Raw genomic sequence first — 19,396 nt, forward strand, 5'->3', positions numbered from 1 at the left:
GCTGGCCCCCAGCCAGGTGACGTGCTCTGAGCTGGGGTTAAGCACTGCACCCTGGGCCATCCATCCTTCCTGGGCATGAGCTAACTGACAGCAGGGTCAGGTTTAATTTCCCATGAAAAATAACAGAACATCTTCTCTCAGCGTGGGTATTAAATCTGCTTCCTCTGAAGGTGGGAGTGAGGAGTTGGGCTCAGAGCACACGGGTGAAGGGGGGGAGCAGGGAGGAGAGAAAGGGAGACCTGTCAACATCAGTTTCTTAAGCTATTATTTTTTTTTTGCAAGAGACAAGTTTTCTGTCTTCTTGGGTTTGGTCCCTGTGGTGGGTACCAGTAGCTGTCTCAGCCTGCACAGTGGCCACAATTTGAAAAAAGTCATTGACAAAGCATATGACAGGGGTTGCTGCAGGACCACCCTTCTTGTTACTCAGTCCATGGGGTCCTTGGGGAGAACCCGTCCTTCCCTTTGGCACAGGCTGGGTGAGGGGACCCACACACAGACAAAGCTTGCAACAAAGTCGGTTTGCTCTGCTCTGAGAAAAGCAGAGATATCATACAGCTTTACCCCAGAGGTTTTGGAAGACCTACACCCAACTGGAAAGAATTGCTTGGAATTGCAAAAGGAACGGAAGTGAGGGAAAGAGAAAAGGGGAGAGGGAGAGGGTGGAGGGACAAATAGATACATAGACACTACTAGTTCGGGACAGTCCTTCAAGACATGTGAATATATGTAAAAGAATCAAAACTATGCCCTAGATTTAATAATAGGCACCATGAAGGGTGCAACAGTATGTGGGGAATAAGTGAATGATTTCCCAAAGGATACCATGGGTGGTTTCATTATTATATTACTGATGATATTGTTGTTGTTTCAGTCATCAAGGTATAATTTACATATAGTGAAATGCACCCATCTGAACGGTACCATCTGATCAGTTTTGACAAATACATACACTAGTGTAAACCTCTGTCATGACCCACAATATCATTATCACCCCAGAAAGCTTCCTTGTGCTTCTAGTCTGTCCTGACCCCAGAAGCAACCACTGTTCTGCTTTCTAAAATCACAGATTAGATTTGCTTGTTCTTGAAACTCACATAAATGGAATCATGCAGTGCCTGGGTTTTTTTTTTTTTTTGCTTCCTTTATTTAGCAGTGTTTTTGTGATTCACCAACAATGTTGGATATTTACGTAGTTCCTTTCTTTTACAGCTGAACAGTATTCCATGATATGTGTATACCACAGTTTGTTTATCCTGTTCAACTGTTGATGAATACCTAAGCTGTTCGCAAGTTTTGACTTTTATAAACAAAGTTGCTGTAAACATTCACAAATAGGGTATAGACATGCTTTCTTGGTATAGACATGTTCATATTTCTCTTGGATAAATAACTAGAAGTGGGATCACTGAGCCCTATGCTCTGTTGTTTTCCCCAAGCCCTTGTACTCTTGTTCGGAACAAGGAAAGATGCAGAGAAAGGAGTGATTTTGTGGCTTTGTTGCAGCTGGATTAGGAGATCCGGGAAGCCTTTATGTGCTTCTCAGGGATCAGGTACTAAAGCTCCATTAACAGAAACCAAGGTCACCAGAGGCAGAGCTGAGATCCTCACTGAGACCAAGTAGATACAGAAATGTTTCCTAAGAACTGACTGGGATGAGGATGTCACTGAGCTACATGACTCTGTCAGCCTGGGTAAAAACAGGCCTTTAGAAGCCCTAACACTGAAAAGATAGAAAGGGACTTCCCTGGTGGTCCAGTGGTTAAGAATCAGCCCTGGACTGCAGGGGAGGTGGGTTCCATCCCTGGTTGGGGAACTAAGATCGTACATGACAGGGTGCAGTTAAGCCCGCCAGCTGCAACTAGAGAAGGCTGTGCACCACAATGAAGAGCCCACGTGCTTCAACTAGGATCCAATGCTGCCAGATAAGTAAATAATTAAAAAAAAAAAGAGAATATAGAATTCAAAAGACAACCTGTAGAATGAGGGAGAGGTAATCCAAAAGGATTCTCATTTCCCCCATGATGAACTTCTTCAGTGCTTTTTCTGTGAAATATCAAACGAAATTCTTCCCCCAAATCATTCATCATGGGGTATCCCTGGCTTGCCTGAGTCTCCCCAGGGGACTGGGCACAGATCTTGCCTGCAGCACTGGTCATAGCTGGAGAATCAGGAGAGCAGCTAGATACACAGGGTCCCAACCCCAAATGGTCTGCATTTTCACTGCAAAGGGAAGCAATTTTGGTTTTTGTCACTTCTACCTTGGGCTGCGACACCTCTGGGCCGGTCTCCAGGGCCAGGCCTGCAGCCCGTGGGATGCTCACACCAGGGGCCCACAGTTTACCCAACATTGCCAAGGCTGGAGCATTTGTCTACCAGAGAGTGGGCTCAGTGGGGACAGCACCCCTCCCCAGGCAGCACTTGGAAATCTTTGATGGCGGGGGTGGGAGGGGCTGCTTTTGATCACCCAACAACTATGGATGTTAGCAACAATGAGTCAAACACTCCCACACGTGGTAGAACTGTCCCTCCAAAAGCCCACCAGGGTCCCTGTTGAGAAATTCCATCCACTGGAAACCGAAGGACAAGTTGATTCTAAACTTCATTTGGAATTAGATGCTAAATTTCAGAGCGCCTCTCTTGATGTTCTTTTCTTTGCATTCGATATTAATGAGGCGAGAATCTGCTTCTTGCTGACTGTTTTCAAGCACAATTGATGCCGAAAGCAGGAAGGTTTGTTCGAGAAGGTCCTTCTGCAAGAGAGTTCCTTGCTAATATTCAGCAGTGTGAATATTACTCACTGCTTACATGTGAGGAAAGCACCCCAGGCAAAAATACTACCAGATGTGAAAAGAAGGAGGTGTTCTGTGAAACAGTCCAAGATATAAATCGTGGATTTTGCCAAGAAAACAGCTATTGTGTTCAAAGAATGCATCCTTATTTATCCTTGCTTGACTCATTCTTTTTATATTAGAGAAGATCAGGGGATGCTGGAGTCAGAGGAAGGCTGAGTGTGTGTGCTAAGTCGCTTCAGTCGTGTCTGACTCTATGCGACCCTATGGACTGTAGCCCGCCAGGCTCCTGTCCATGGGATTCTCCAGGCAAGAATACTGCAGTGGGTTGTCACGTCCTCCTCCAGGGGATCTTCCTGACCCAGGGATGGAACCCCTATCTCTTAATGTCTCCTGCATTGGCGGGCAGGTTCTTTACCACCAGCGCCACCTAAGAAGCCCGAGAGGAAGGCTAGGAGGGGTCACTTCAGAAAAGAAAATAAATACTGAGTGAGGCACAGGATCAAACAGCTTTCGCAGGGGCCAGGATGAGGACACTGGATCTTTAGGCTGCAGGCCAGGTCCACCCCTGCCCAAACTTCTTTCCCACTGGGTGTGGCCTCTCCTGCTTTCCAGTCTGTCTAGACAAGAATCTTTACCCTGTGGGCAGACTGAAGGTTCATATTCAAGAAAATAGAATAAAAATGAAGGTTTTCATTCATTTGCTCATCCACCAAACATTTACTAACAAGCACCCTCAGTGCCTGGTAGCATGCTGGGAGCTGGGAGTACAAGGATGAATTGGATGTCAACTGTGCCCAACCCAGGTCTTAACGCCAGCTGCCCAAAATCTGATCACCTCGCTTAAGGAGCCAGCAGTCTCCGAGAGAAGAGACCCAGAAGTGCTAACGTGCAAGGTCAAGGTCATCTGTGGCCAAGGAGAGGAAGCCACTTGGCGCCAGGGTTCAAGGGAGAGAGGTGATGCCTTGTGAGAGGCAGGTGGTCAGATGGAGGAGGCTGAGGCCACCAGAGTGTGAATTCCCTGGACACGAGGCTGCCAGAGCGCTGCCTCTGTCACCCGCCTCGCTCTCAGCCAAGATTCTGCAAACAAGACAGAAAGGCAGGAGCTGTCATGATATCTCAGGGGTCACGACACCCTCTCTCCTGGAACTCAATGGGGCTTTGTCTGCTGCATTCATTAAACCCTCCTGATGCCTGTAAAGATAATGAGGCTGGCATCCAGAGAGCGATTTAGAACGACATGGGCCGAGTTTCGCTTTATCAATGGAGTTGCTGTCTTTTCAGTCAAGAAATGCATCATTAAGAGCTCATATTCGGGACTTCTGCTTCTGGCCAAGATGGGGTAACAAGGGCCAGACTTGGCACCATTATACCCCATCCGGGAAACATCTCAAAAAAATACCAAAAATATAAAAATGGTTTTCCAAATAGTGGACATCAAGGTAACAAAAGGCAGATCCTTGAGAGACAAGAAACAAAGGAGGTGAGTTCCCTGGTGGCCTCGTGGGTAGGGTCCCAGTTTGTCCCTGCCATGGCCCAGGTTCAATCCCTGGTCGGGGAACTGAGATCCTGCAAGCCAAGTGGCACAGCCAAAAAAAGCTCTCCCCAAAACCCCAAAATCCGAAGGAGGTGAGCTCTATGGCTTCTCTAGCTTACTGCTGGGAGACAGGTCCCAAATATCAGTCCTGGAAGGGCGAGACCCTCCCCACCCCGGTCCAGCCCACTCAGAACATCAGGGAAGTTGGGCTGGGAGGGAGCAAGACAGATGAGAGTCCCCCAAGGGGACTTCCAGAAGAGCAGACAGAGCCAACAGCACACAAGTAATTCCGCCCACAAATAGATGATTACATGCTGGGGCGAGTGCGGGAAAAGAAACGGAGAAGAGGCCAAGATGCCCCCACAAGTGTCTGGAAAAGAAGCAGTTGGGAGGGGGTCGCTTCAGATGTCCCCATCTGATCACACATCACGGGCGCTGAGCAGACCAAGGAGATTCCTGTCGGGGTGGGTAGACCTGCCTGAAGTCTGGTGTCACGGGGGAACTGCATGAGGTCCCCTGCTCTCAAGCGCCTCCCCTGTATTCCTCACGGGGTGTTTGTGACTATCAAATGGGATGACGGAGACAGTGTTCTTGAGGGAACCAGGAGGAGCACCAGCATTTGTTGAGCATCACCCCCGAGGCTGCTTCTGCGGCCCCCTTCTGCAGTGGGGACACAGCCAGGGACCTGCTGGGGCTGGAACCCTGTGTGCCTGTGACAGCACTCACAGCGAACTCAGTACATGTTTGCCTTCGACTTGGGACGGGCCACATCCATATCGTCCTCAGCGCTGGCTGTGCATTGGAGATATCTGATTGACAGGAAGGAATCAAGTAGGGCACGAATGAATCAAAGGAACAGCACATTAGGAGGAAACAACCTTAGTCCAGAAAGATATTTTTCTAGGATTTCTAGAAGGGAGTGAGAGCCGTGTTCTTTGTTTTAACCTGATGTTTCCATTGTGAGGTTGTGGTGGTTGTTCAGTTGTGTCTGACTCTGCAACCCCATGGATTGCAGCACACCAGGCTCCCTTGTCCTTCAGCATCTTCTGGAGTTTGCTTGAGCTCTTGTCCATTGAGTCGGTGATGAAACCATTGTGAGGTGGAGGCTGTGCTTTATCCATGTCTCGGCCTCTGGACCCACACGTGGCCACCTGCAGAGGCCAGCCCCTTGCTCACCTGGCCCCCCCATTTCTTGAGTGCAGCCTGAGTGCCAGGCCCTGCTGGTAACACCACAGGCATGCCAGGGCATCCTTAGATGTCTCTAACTTTCATAGTTTGGCAATTCATGGCCAGGCTTCCTGACTGATGCCCAGGAGCTGACCTCGGTCATGGCCAGGGGAGGAGGGGCGACCCGCACAGAGAGCGGCGACTCAGCTCCCAGCCCACCAGGCAGATCACAGCCGCTGAGCGCGGCTTGTGTAGGGTCCCCTGAGCTACAGAGACCCATCTCCTTCGAGGGGCTAAGGTCTGTGAACCTGCTTCTCAAACCACAGTGGACACACTCAGCCTTTGCTGTGGAAACCGAAGTCAGCCTCATGACCAGCCTCACGACATGGCCAGGGACTTGCCAGCCTCGGGTGTCAGGGGCTGGGCTGGACTTTGGGAGTAGATGCCAAGGGGGCCACACAGCATCAATCCAAGGGACAGTCTCGGGGCACAGTTGGCCCTCAGGGTGGGTGGGCTCCCTCTTGGGTCCATGCTCTCCTGCTCACCCAGAAGGCCTTGAGGACCCCGTCCATCACGTCTAGGAATCTGCTGCAAGTTGATGGAGTGTCTGAAGAGCAATGAAGAGGATGTGTTCTCTCGCTCTGCCTCAGTCTGCTCACCTAAACACCCATTGGTTTTATCTGGTTCATGAAGACAGCAAGGGGTCCAGGAACTTTGCTAATACACTTGTGTGATGGCAAAACCTGGTCCTCAGACCCTTCAGACAAAGGAGAACCTGAGGCTGGGGGTGGGGGGCAGATCTGGGCCTCAGGCCCCCCCAGCCCTGCTTCATGTGATGCCCCCAAGGACCACGAAGGACCTGGGTTTGCAGTTCCTTCACGGTCTTTTCCCTTCACTGCCCCGGGGCCCCCAGCTCTCTGCTGAGTTGCTTGACAGAGACTGCAAGTCCACTGTGGGGGGAAGGGGGCGCAGGGCGGGGCCCTCCTCATGCCCCGCCCCCACACAGAGCCCATTGTCTCTGGACACAAGGGACCAACTCAGGCCGCTGCTCTCCATTCATGGGCACCCAACCTCCATGGGGAGGCCTGTGCCAGGGGCGTCCAGCCGCCCGCCTGGGCCAGCTCGGAGTGGGGCCCTCGCTCGTTTCCTCCCCAAAGATGCCAGAGTGTGTGGCCCGGCTTTATAAAAACCACAGATACAGGCTCAGATCTTGGTGCTTTATACAAACCCCCGAAATGAGCCTCCACTTCTACAGAGAAAGGAGGAGTCTCTTTTGAGTTGGCCCACATGAAAATAGTGATCCTTTGCACCTCAGTTCGGGGGGTCTTTCCTCCTGTCCTCTGCCAATGGCAATCTGGCTTTGGGTGCAGCACAGAGACCCCCTTTTTCATGTCTTGCTCGTGCCTCCCCCAGACCCGAGGTTCTCAGAGCAGGAAGCCCCTGGTTGACCAATAACAGCCAGCAGAAGGTCTGAATTCCTGGCTCCTGGGGGGAGCCTCCGCACCCCACCTTTTCCAGAACTCAGCGGCGCTCCCTTTCCACCCTGCAGGTTGGACACTGCAGCCTGAATGTGGGTCCCGGCATCCAGTCCAGGGCAGGGAGGAGGTGGTATTCTTGGGAAGCAGGGCTGTACTGGGGCTACTTGGAGTGGGGGGGTCTGTCTCGTCCATCACCCTGCCCTCCGTCCTATTCCTGGTCTCCACTGCCTCCCAAATCTGGCCCAGGACCCCGCTTCCTGCAGCTGGGCTGTGGAGGCCACAGCTGAGCATTCCTGGTTTTTGTTCACTGTAGACTGAGATCACTGCTCTATGGAAACTCAGGAGGCCTTGGCCAGTTCTGGCCAGTGACATGAGGGGGAATGTCTGCTGGGCGCTTCCACAACTGTCTCCTCGCTGTTGAAGGAGAGGCATGGAAACAGGCAGGCCTCTTTCCCTCATGGACACTGCCATGTCCTCTTTACCCCTAAACAGAGCAGCTCTGGGGGGGGGGTGGGGCTGGCGTGCTGGGTGGGTTACAGTGTAAAGTAGAGTGACCTCCACGGGTGACTTTTGGCCAAAGACTTGGATTTGGTGAAGGTGTTCATCACACCAGTACCTGAGGGAAGAGTCAGAGCAAAGGTCCTGAGGTCACTGCAGGCCTGGTGTGTCGTGGGCAAGGGGAGGACAAAAGGAAACGGTGGCTCAGAATTGAGGCTGTGAGAAGGGTTTGAGCTTTTACACTAAGAACGAGGTGCCCAGCGAGGCTGGAGAGAGGGTGATGAGGTCTGAGTTACGTGTCGGCTCAATCACTCTGTATTTAGACTATAGACTGTGTGCGTTTGTATGCATGTGTGTTTGTATGCATGCACACACGTGTGTGTGTGTGATGGGGAGTGTGGGAAGCTGGGAGGATACTGCTGATAGCCCAGGAGAGAGCTGACAGTGACTGTCGAGGGTGTCAGCTCTGGAGGTGGTGAGAAAAGGTAGATTCTGAGTATGTTTGGAAGGTAGAGTCCCTGAAAACTTGGATGTGGGTGTTAGAGACAGAGAAGAGTTAAGAATGACTTGAAGGATTTGAGGTTGAGCACGCAGAAGGATGGAGCTGCTATGGAGGGATGCGAAAAGCTGGGGCAGGAGGGTGTGAGGTCGGGGGTGAAGTCTGAAATTCCCATCACACATGTGAGGGAGAAGGCAACCCAGCAGTGGGATCTAGATTCTGGGTTGAGAAGCAAAAGCTCTGCTGAAGGAACACACTTGGGGACTGTCAGCACAATTCCTGAGATGGCGTGAGATCGTCAAGTGAGAAAGCTATGGATAGAGCAGTGCAGACAGTCTAGACCTGAGCCCCAAGGGGCCCCACGTGAAGAGGCCAAGGAGCAGAGGAGGAGGCAGGCAAGGAGGCCGGGAGGAGAGGCCAGCAGGGGTACCAGCCAAGGCACGGTGGAGTCCTGTGGCCGAGTCAGGGAAGGATGTCGAGGAGGAGGGGATGGTCAGCGCCTCTGTGCCCACTGTGGCTGAGAGACAAGCGCCATGCGTCTCAGAGCCAACTGCTGGATGGAGCAACATGGTGGTCACCGTTGACCATCATAGAGGTGGTTTTGCAGGAGCAGTGGAAGAAGCTTGACTGGGGCCATATTGGAGAGAATGTGCCGAGAGGAAAGGGAAACAGCATGTGTGCACAGCTTGTTGGTGGAGTTTTGTTGCAAAAGGGAAGAACAACATGCAGCCATAGCTGGGGGGAGAAATGGTGGAAGGGAAGGATTCTAAGATGGGAGGTGGAGCATTTGTGTGCTGGTGGGTGTGACCCAGGGGAGGGTCGGCCTGAACACAGGTGGGAAGTGCTGTGCTGTGGAAGAAAGGTAGGGGGAGGGAGGGGGTGGCTGACAGGTGGGAGTCGGTGGAAGCTGCCTTCAAACAGTGTCAGTCATCTCAGCAAAGAGGGAGGCAGGTCAGCAGCTGAGAGAAGGATGAAGGACAGGTGATGGGTGTTCAAGGGGAGCAGAGAAGGTGTGATCTGGTTTTCTAGGAGGGCAGGTGAGTGACTGGCTGGGGAAGGGAGGAGCTTAAAGGACCAGGGATGTCCAGTTCCAGGTTGGCCATTTTGCCCAGCTGCCGTCAGTTGCCGAGGGGAAGTCAGGTTGGCCCAGCATGTATGATGAAGTGAACGCAGGGTGAAGGGGTTGAGGGCACACCTGGGGGGTGAACTCAGGACCAGAGGCAGGAACTGAGACACAGAAAGTGATCACATGAAGGCGTCCAGCTTCACTTGGGTGGGTGCTGGAGCTGGGGTTTGAACCAGACATCTGGCTCCAGGGTGGACCCGTAACTGCTACACAGATGAAAAACAAGTGAGCAAGCAAACCCAGAGGGAACAATGCCGCGTGTGGAAAGGAGAGATGAGTGTCACCTTCGGCTGTGGGGAAGACTCTTTGAGGAGGTGGCATTTTGGCTGATCCTGCAAGGTTAAGGGGAGGGGACAGCCCTGTAGAAAGGTCCTCTCTGGGTTGGCCTAAGTCACAATGGAAGGGACGGGAACAGGCAGCTGGTGCCCCAAATCTCTGTTTCTCCACCGGTGCTTGGAGGGGTGAAGCCCTGGAGAGGGGCACCAGGCCCTTCCATCTGTGAGTCCCAGCCGGTTCCCCAAGCTCCATGGGACGTTCACTCCTCTGATTTATTTCCACCCAGCATCCCAGGCACAGAGCCCAGCATGGTGGCAGTGTGGCTGCTTATCATAAGACACACATTTCTCAGGCTCGGCTCCTGAGGAAGGCACTAAATAAAGCCTGATACATTATTAATAACTGTCTCCATCATTCCTGGGCCTAATTAGGAAAGGAAAATTATGAATTGGACTGAAGTCTCTACGGTGGGGGTGGCCTCGGCATTCCCCATGTCAGGGAGAGGTATAGGCGGAGGCCGGGCAGGAGCTGAGAACAGCCGGCCGCTGCCTGGGACCATTCATCCTGCCTCTGGCGGCGACTGCAGGACACGTCTCCCCTTGTTCTTGGCCCAAACAGTCCTCTTTGTGAGGCTTCTGAAGGCCGGGACTTGTCCTCGGCAGCCCTGCTGACTTCCCGGAGCTGTAGCCCACCCTTTGTCTGTGCCCGGCCCTGGGGACCCTCCCCAGATGCGTGAGGCTCAGTTCCCTCCCAGGGCTACGGATGCGCTGTGACCCAGAAGGGCCACATTTGCCAGTTTAGAACGGCACAGTGCTGTCCAGAGGTGATGAGACAGTGCCATGGGCGAAAGCTCTGGGGGACCACCTAAGCCTGACTCATCATTCGAGGGCAAATCCATTCACTCACTCGATACCTATCCACTGAGAGTCTATCCTGTGCCAGGTGCTGGAGAGATGAAGGTCAGCTGGCAGGGACCCTGCCCTTGTGATCCAGGCTGCTGGAGAATGGACACTAACTCTGTAACCACCAGCTAAATGAATACTTGACTCCTGCCTCAGCGAGATAACTGTGCATGTGCCTTAGGTACAAACAGCAGAAAACTACAAAACAAAACAAAAAAGAATTCCCTGAACCCAAAGAGCCAGTATAGGTTGACTGTGAACAATGGGCTCATCCCTGTGAGCAGCTCATGATTTTGGGACAGGAACATGCTCCCAGTGGTTTATGTTAAATGCCCAGCACCTAGTTGATACTCAATACATGTTGGATCACTTTCTCCCCTTCCAGAGGGCACTTAGATGATGGAGTCTCATAACTTCCTGGTCAGGTAGAATCTGCTTGGTCCAAACAGCTGTAATAATTGTGAAGAGGGGTTCAGGATAAACTCAGACCACTGGTTGACCAACTCTGGTCCACAGGCCAAATCTGGCCCACCACCTGCTTTTGTAAATAAAGTTTTTTGGAAACACAGACAACGCCCATGTGTCTACATAATATCATGGCTGCTTTCTTGCTGCATGGGCAGAGTTGAGTAGCTATAGCAGAAATTGTATGGCCCACAAAACCTAAGCTATTACTCTGTGGCCTTTTACAGAACAAGTGTGTCCACCCCTCCCTAACTTCTGGTGCTCTTAGCCTGAGATTCTTAGACAAGCTTAGAAGATTGACCTGAGAGTCCCCTAAAATGATACTCCCCATGTAAACAGTCCACTCCTTCCATTTTACATTTTAGAAGGTCCCTTTACTCCAAATGTCACACCAGTGCCCTGGCGGGAGGTGTCTAGATGTGGAACATACGGCCTGTTCTGTCTGGGAGTTTAACAGCGACAGTCTCTTTTTCTTTTTAAATTATTTATTTTTGGCTGTGCTGGGTCTTTGTTGCTGCACAGGCTTTTCTCTAGTTTCGGAGAGTGGGGACTACTCTCTAGTTGCAGTGTGCGGGCTTCTCATTGCAGTGGCTTCTCCTGTGGAAGAGAAGGGGCTCTGGAGCACAGGCTCAGGAGTTGCGGCTCACGGGTTTAGTGACTCCGTGGCATGTGGGATCATCCCGGACCAGGGATCGAACCTGTGTCCCCTGCACTGGCAGGTGGCTTCTTCCCATCTCAGCCACCAGGGAAGCCCAACAGTGACAGTCGTGACTTGGCCACACCACACCTGCTAAGTGCTCAGTTCCCGGGTGGGCATGACACTCCTTGGAAGGTTGATGGGGTGATCTACTATGGTAATATGCCAAGTATCGTCTGGAGCTCTACTGCAGGGGCGAACAACCAAGGGCAGGGTTACCACCCTAACACACTTGATGGTTCTTCAATTCAGGTCTAGGGCCCGTGAGTAGAGGTAACGGGATGGAGGCAGTTAGGACTGACATCCCCAGGAGCTGCCTAAAGTGTCCCTCAGTGGAGCAGGCTGACTCCTAAGGCTGGGACAGCCGGCTACTTTGGCGTCAGGCTCCAAGACACTTCTGGCTCCAGCTCTGATGAAAGGCTTAGCCTCTCAGCAGTGGCACAGGCAGCTGTGTTTCTTTCCTCCTCTGACAGTTCTAAGCACTCAGGGAACCTCTGACCCTTCCTCCTTCCCAAAGGCCCCTAGGGTACAATCTCTTTTTTTAAAGATTTTTTTTTATATGGACTATTTTTAAGGTCTTTATTGAATTTGTTACAATATCACTTCTGTTTTATGTTTTGGTATTTTGGCACTGAAGCATATGGAATTTTAGCTCCCTGACCAGGGATCGAACCCCTGCATTAGAAGGTGAAGTCTTAACCACTGGACAACCAGGTAAATCCATCAGGGTCTTTTTCTTTGTTGGGCATTTGGACATCAGATGTTGCAGCTGCCCCAGCCCAGACTTGGCTGTGAAGGTATGTGAGGTAGGGTGGGAGCTGCTTCCTACCTGTGCTGGCGTGCAGGAAGTGGGCAGCTACCCTGACTTTCCTGGGCACCTGCATTTTCTTTAGAAGACTGCCCCGGGCTGCTGGAATGGCAGACAGCCAGGGAATTTACTCCCCGGAAGCCCAGAGAGTCCTCAACCAGTGCCAGGTATGAGATGGGGCAATCCAGCCTTCACCACTGGCTGGGGACAACAGAGAGGCCTCACTAACCCTCAGAGCCCCTGCAGGATCAGGCTCAGGCCTCCTGGACTCTCACTTGGCTTCGTCCCCCTCCTTGTCCCCCTCTCTTCCAGTTCCTTCTAGTCTCCCCTGGGAACACCTCCTTTAAGAACCTCTGTGACAACCTAGGGGGATGGAATGAGGTCAGAGTTGGGAGGCAGGTCCAAGAGGGAGGGGACATGTGTATACCTATGGCGGACTCACATGGAGGTATGGCAGAAAGTAACCCAAGACTGAGCGACTGATACACATTCACATACCCCCCCCCCCCCACAACATTGTAAAGTAATTACCTGCCAATTAAAATTTTTTTTAAAAAAAGGGAAAAAGACAATGCTATCAATAAATGAATGACTGCTCAGAAAAAAAAAAAAAGGTGATGAGAACCTACTGTATAGCACAGGGAACTCTAGTCAATGCTCTGTGGTGACCTAAACAGGAAGGGAATCTAAAAAAGAGGGGACATATGGATACATGGGTTTCCCAGTGGTGCTAATGGTAAAGAACCTGCCTGCCAATGTGGGAGATGTTAAGAGACATGGGTTCAATCCCTGGATCAGGAAGATCCTCTGGAGGAGGGCATGACAACCCACTCCAGTATTCTTACCTGGAGAATTCCATGGACAGAGGATGGGGGCGCTATAGTCCATAGGGTCGCAAAGAGTTGGACACAACTGAGGCGACTTAGCATGCACACATGTATACGTCTAACTGATTCACTTTGATGTATAGCAGAAACTAACACAACAGTGTAAAGCAACTAAACTCCAATAAAAATTGAAAAAAAAAAAAAAAAGAATCCTTGTCTCTATACACACTGCTATATTTAAAATGGATGACCAACAAGGTCCTACTGTGTAGCACAGGGAACTCTGCTCAATGTCCCATGGCAGTCTGACTGGGAGGGGAGTCTGGGGGAGAACGGGTATGTGTGTGCGCGCGCTCAGTCGTGTCTGACTTTTTGCAACCCCACGGACTGTAGCCTGCCAGGCTCCTCTGTCCATAGGATTTTCCCAGGCAAGAATACTGGAGCAGGTTGCTGTTCCGTTCTCCAGGGGACCTTCCCAACCCAGGGATGGAACCTGCATCTCCTGGGACTCCTGGATTAGCAGGCAAATTCTTTACCACTGAGCTACCTGGGAAGTCCAGGATATATGTATCAGTCAGTTAGTTCAGTTGCTCAGTCGTGTCCGACTCTCTGTGACCCCATGGACTGCAGCACGCCAGGCCTCCCTGTTCGTCACCAACTCTCGGAGTTTACTCAAACTCATGTCCATTGAGTCAGTGATGCCATCCAACCATCCATCTCATTCTCTGTCGTCCCCTTCTCCTCCTGCCTTCAGTCTTTCCTAGCATCAGAGTCTTTTCAAATGAGTCAGCTCTTCGCATCAGGTGACCAAAGTATTGGAGTTTCAGCTTCAGCATCAGTCCTTCCAATGAACATTCAGGACTGATCTCCTTTAGGATGGACTGGTTGGAGTTCCTTGCAGTCGAAGGGATTCTCAAGAGTCTTCACCAACACCACAGTTCAAAAGCATCAATTCTTTGGCACTCAGCTTTCTTCACAGTCCAATTCTCACATCCATACATAACCACTGGAAAAACCATAGTCTTGACTAGGCGGACCTTTGTTGGCAAAGTAATGTCTCTGCTTTTTATATATGTATATGTATAGCTAAGTCCCTTTGCTGTCCACTTGAAACTATCACAGCATTGTTAATTTGCTATACTCCAGTATAAAACAAAAAGTTAAAAAAAAAAAAAAGAATCCTTGACCTAGCTCTGAGGACAGGGTCCATGTCAAGAGCCCCAAACATAAGGTCACCAGGGTACTGAATGATCATGGTCTGCCTTTTAAGCATAATATAGATGAAATTGCATCCCAAAGAAATTCATGTACACTTTCTATGTTCTTGATTATTCCTTCCCAGAACCCCCCTTTGCTAGTTCCAAGTCCTATTTTAAAGGTCCTAGTTGGGTTAATCTAAGGATGAATTTTGTCTAGGTCGCAACTTCAAAGGAATGGTGACACAGCTAGAAGAGATCACTGCTGCTCAGTTGGTTTTTGTTTGAAAAGGAAGAAGCCTGCAGTGTCTGTGGCTTTGGGATAAAACCATAATATTAAGGAGAAAAGAAACTCATACGGATGGTCCATGGCTGAGCTCCGACAGAGAAGCCACCAGCCCCATGTGACCACCTTAGTTTAATTAAGTTAAAAATTCGGTTCCTCACTTGTACTAGCCATGTTTTAAGTGCTCAGTAGCCACATGTAGTCAATGGCTACCATAGAGACAGCACAGATACGGTTCATTCACATCATCGCAGGAACTGTACTGGCTGGCACTGGTCCAGGGTGACGCGAGGTGAGATGTTCTACTTCCCTTTCCAAAAAGGCAGCCAAGAGTAGTTTTCATACCTCGTGGAAAACAAAATCTGATAGCCCCATATATGGTGACAGTGCTATTTTCAAAGCATTCTTTTCTTCAGATTCTTTTATTTCATTCTCATTTCTCCTCCCCTGCAAATAGGGCAAGGCAGGACTCATGAGCACCATTTTATAGGTAAAGAGACTGAGGGTTCCTACGGACCAAAGATGCAACATCACAGAACTGCTGGTAGAGGGACAGAACTGGAGCTTCTGAGTTGTCAGGCTTCTGCTCCCGCTGCTGGGTCCTGGAGAAGGAAATGGCAACCCGCTCTGGTATTCTTGCCTGGAGAATCCCATGGACAGAGGAGCCTGATGGGCTATAGTCCATGGAGTTGCAAAGAGTCAGATGCGACACTTAATACGTCATTGTCACCACTGCGGGGATGATGGGAGCAGTGGGGAGGCCCAACAACTCAGCTCTCTGATGTAAGTGTGTTGGGGCACAGCCCAACACCCACGCTTGGCGGGCACCCTCAACAGCCACATGACTCGGGGAGTGGAACACGTGACCGGAAGGGTGGTCACTATGTCTCTGAGATAGTGAGGCAGAAGTCTACCGAGTGGCTGTGCACGCTGTGATGAGCAGTTGTGCAGTTTCGCTGCTGGGGAAGGGGCCCAGGCCCACGAGAACCCCACCACCACACTCTCCGTAGACAACTTCTATGATGCTGGCCTGTCTGAAGGGTGGGGCACGCTGACACTGGGTGGAGGATCTCAAACGTGGCAACTGGCTCCTGCCTGGGGATTCTGTTCTCTTTCTGAACAAGCAGCTCATTCTAAAGATCAAGGCCACATAAGCTGAAGGGGTTGCTTGGAAACCCCTGGAACTTTTGAAAGTCACTTCCTTAGTCTGGACTTCAAACACCCATGGGGCAGACGGGAGTGGTGACCTTGGTCTGGAGCAGGGTTCCTCAGCCTCGACACTACTGATAGGCAGGGCTGGATCATTCTTGGCTGGGGGAGCTATCCTGTGCATCAGACACGCCAGATGCCAGCCTCTACCCACTAGATACCACTAGCATCCCTCTCCCAACTGTGACGACCAAATGTTCCCTGGGGACAAAGTCTCCCAGTTGAAAATCAGGGGACTGGAAGGCCTCCAGGGCTCTTCCCTGGCTCCTCCACGTGGCGCAGACACGGATGCCTCCAGGGTGGGCAAAGCCAACAGTGCAGCCCAGACCCGCCCCCCAGAGTGCACCGCACCAATCCCAGCCAACGGAAGGAGTCAGACCTGATGCCCTCCCGGCTGGAACCTGAGATTCCAGGCCAATGGCCGCCACGATGACCCCCAGCTACTGAGAGGCTGTGCGGCGGAACTGCCCGTAATAGCGTCCAAGAAGAGGCGAAGGCATTATTTTCCAAAGCCTCCATGATTCTCTCTGCCAAGGCAGGAGACAATGTGCCTGTGCCACCCACAGTCCAGTTCATTCTAAATCGGAGAACAAGGAGCCCATTCTCTCTCGGGAGGAGCGGGGGCCAGGCCGACATCTCTTCCAGGAAACGGTGGCCTTTGGCCTTCTCTGATTGCTGGCGAGGGTGACACAGAAACTGGGGAGCTGGGAACAGGCACTGCTCATATTGTCTTGTTTTCCTTTGGTGAAAGAAGGGGACATAAACCAATGGATGTTTCTCCCTGACGCGCCAGGCCGAACTCTGTCATCTCTCCTGGGGAGGAGGCCCAATAATAGTGGTTCTTCTAAAAAGTCACCAGAGACCATCCCTTGCTTAGCTGGAGAGATGACACCACCCTCTTTCAAACAGCACTCCCTCGATGGTGGAAGGTACAGTGGAGCAGGGTTTCTCTGTCCTATTCCAGGCAGAGCAACTCAATGTCCCAGTGCAGGAGACCAAGGCCCAGGATGCATTCAACCCCACAAGGTGAACGAGAAACAACTTGCCTGTTGTACAAAGATGCTGTGATCACCATCTGCAAAGTCATGGCCACTATCATCTATGTTCACATGCAACACCAGACCTCTAGACTGGGCCCACCAGGCTGTTTCTGAGCCTTCACTAACGTTTCTTGTTTGTCATCTGACAGGTGAGCAAATGCCTAAGGTTTCAGAAGATTTTATGGAGGAATACATTTATATCTGAAAAATATTTTAAGGAGCTTAATAAAAATATAACGATAATAACACTCTACCCGCCCCCACCCCGCTGTTTTAGTAATTGCTTGTTAAGTCACATTGCATGCATGCGTATCATCTGATTGAGGTCCCTTGATTCGTCAGGGCATGTGGGTGTCACTGTCCCCAGCTAGTCCCCAATTTCAGAAGCTCAGTAAGGATAGGTCACGGGAGAAGCCAGGATTCCTGCACCAACTGATGTCCAAGTCCATTTTCTTTCTACCATACAGATCCTATTGCTGGACCAAGCCAAGACCACTGTCACTAGATTTTAGCAGCAGGGCACCTTGGTGTGGCTGGAAGAACAGTTTAGAACATTGCCTGGGGGTGCCTGGACCTCCGACCTGTGGCTTCATTGAGGAATGTCCCTAGCCACACTCCCAGCCCTTTACTTCTTCCTCTTAAGGATGGAGGGCAGGGCTTATTCAACCAAAGGGTCTGTGTGACATGCTCAAGACCTAGGAACACAAAGCTTGCTTCATGCCCACCCTGAACCCCAGGAGCAATGGAAAAGGGAAATAAAGTTCTCAGCAAGGGAGAGATTAGGGAGTAACTTTTCATTTGACATTCAGGATGAATTCTCCCCTCTTTAATTCCATATAGTCATAGTCTCCCTAGACACACTGTTCCAAAATCCAATGGCCATTAAACACTTCAAGAACCCAGACACTGTCACCTGTTCTTTATTTTTCATGACAGCTGGCCACGCAGGTCACCATAACCAACAGTCCCATCACCTGCCTTTGACAGGGACATCAATGGGGCCTCGAGGTGATGGCTGCCTCATACAGACAGGGTGATGCTTCAGGAACCAGCTGTGTCCACCTGCTTCAGAAACCCGAGGTACCATAAACAAATGCCACGGTTGCGAGACAGCATCCCATACACACACTAGGGATGTTATCAGGTAGAATATTTATTCCACTTATTATATTTTGGCAGTGCTTTCACATCAGTATGATCAGAGCTGCCTTTTTAGAAATTTGCTGAATGGCGTGCCATGGTATGAATGTACCACAGTTTAGCCAGTCAGTTCGGAAGAGACTGTCTTTCAAATGCAGGACCTCAACTCTCTGTCATTTGCTGCAAAACCTGAGTTGTGGGGAAGTGGGTTTGTGATTCATCTCATTTAGTGTGAACATCCACACGTTTCACTGCAGAACTATTATCAGGTGCTGGACTGCCTGGGGGTGATATTTAATCCACAGTACATATGTGACACTGCTTTTGTAAAATCTGAAGCATTCTGATTCTGAAACACTGCTAGTTCCAAGCTTCAGATAAAGGGTGTGGAGCCTTTCCAGTACTTCTCTTAGGTGGAAATGTGGTAAACTAGACGCAAGGAGTTCCTGTGGCCTTGGTTCCTGTCTCAGATCCACCCCGACACCAATTCAGCATCTCCCCTCCCCCGACCCCATCTCCAGGACTAACCTACAGGCAGTAATGAGGAACAAGCATTTGCCAAAGGTTTCCTAGAGCAGGGGTCCCCAACCCCTAGGCCATGGAGTGGTACTGTCTGTGGCCTGTTCAGGAAGCAGGCCGCACAGCTGGAGCTGAGCAGAGGGAGAGCAAGTGAAGCTTCATCTGTATTTACAGCCGCTCCCCATCACTCACATTACCGCCTGAGCTCCACCTCCTGTCAGATCAGTGGCGGCATTAGAGTCTCAAAGGAGCTCCAACCCTGCTGTGAACTGTGCATGCAAAGGATCTAGGTTGCGTGCTCCTTGTGAGAGTCTAAAGTCCGATGAGCTGATTCTGAGTTGTACAATTATTTCATTATATATCACAAGGTAATAATAATAGAAATAAAGTGCACAATAAATGTAACACACTTTTACATGAATCATCCCAAAACCATCCTCCACCAATGTTCAGGGGAACATTGTCTTTCACGAAACGGGTCCCTGGTGCCAAAAGGTTGGGGACTGCTGCCCTAGAGAAGCAGGAAAGGATCACCAAGCTTAGCAAAGAACACAGACTCCCTCCAGTCCCTCCAGGCTCCCCTTCCCCAACCCCCACCAGAGTCCCTCCTGCCACCTGCAGCCACCTTCTCTCTCCTTTCCTCCCCTCCCCGAGCTCACACTGCCTCAAACTCCCCTTGTCACCTTGAGGACTCCACTCTGAACCTTGGTTCACACTTCCCATTCAATAGCACAGGGAGATGCTGATTTTTAAGAGAACACAGAAATCGGGATTTTTAAAAGGTATCTTTTATTCCCAGCACCTTGCCCAAGCTCCCGACTGAGCATCTCCACCTGGATAGTCCACAGGTCATTTCAGACTGCCCGTGTCCCAAACCCAACTCCTCATTTTCATCCCACAACCCCCTCCTCCCCCAATCACCCATTCACCCACCTGC

The 19,396-nt window shown here is 50.9% G+C and overlaps 1 protein-coding gene across 2 annotated transcripts in view; it reads right to left on the reverse strand.

Moving 5' to 3' along the window:
- PRIMA1 (proline rich membrane anchor 1) overlaps positions 1 to 19,396 on the reverse strand; it is a 70,023-nt gene that overhangs the window by 17,682 nt on the left and 32,945 nt on the right. The gene's annotated exons all lie outside the window — the stretch shown is intronic.

This window comes from Dama dama, chromosome 13 (genome assembly GCF_033118175.1).
Source record: "Dama dama isolate Ldn47 chromosome 13, ASM3311817v1, whole genome shotgun sequence".
Taxonomy (NCBI): domain Eukaryota; kingdom Metazoa; phylum Chordata; class Mammalia; order Artiodactyla; family Cervidae; genus Dama; species Dama dama.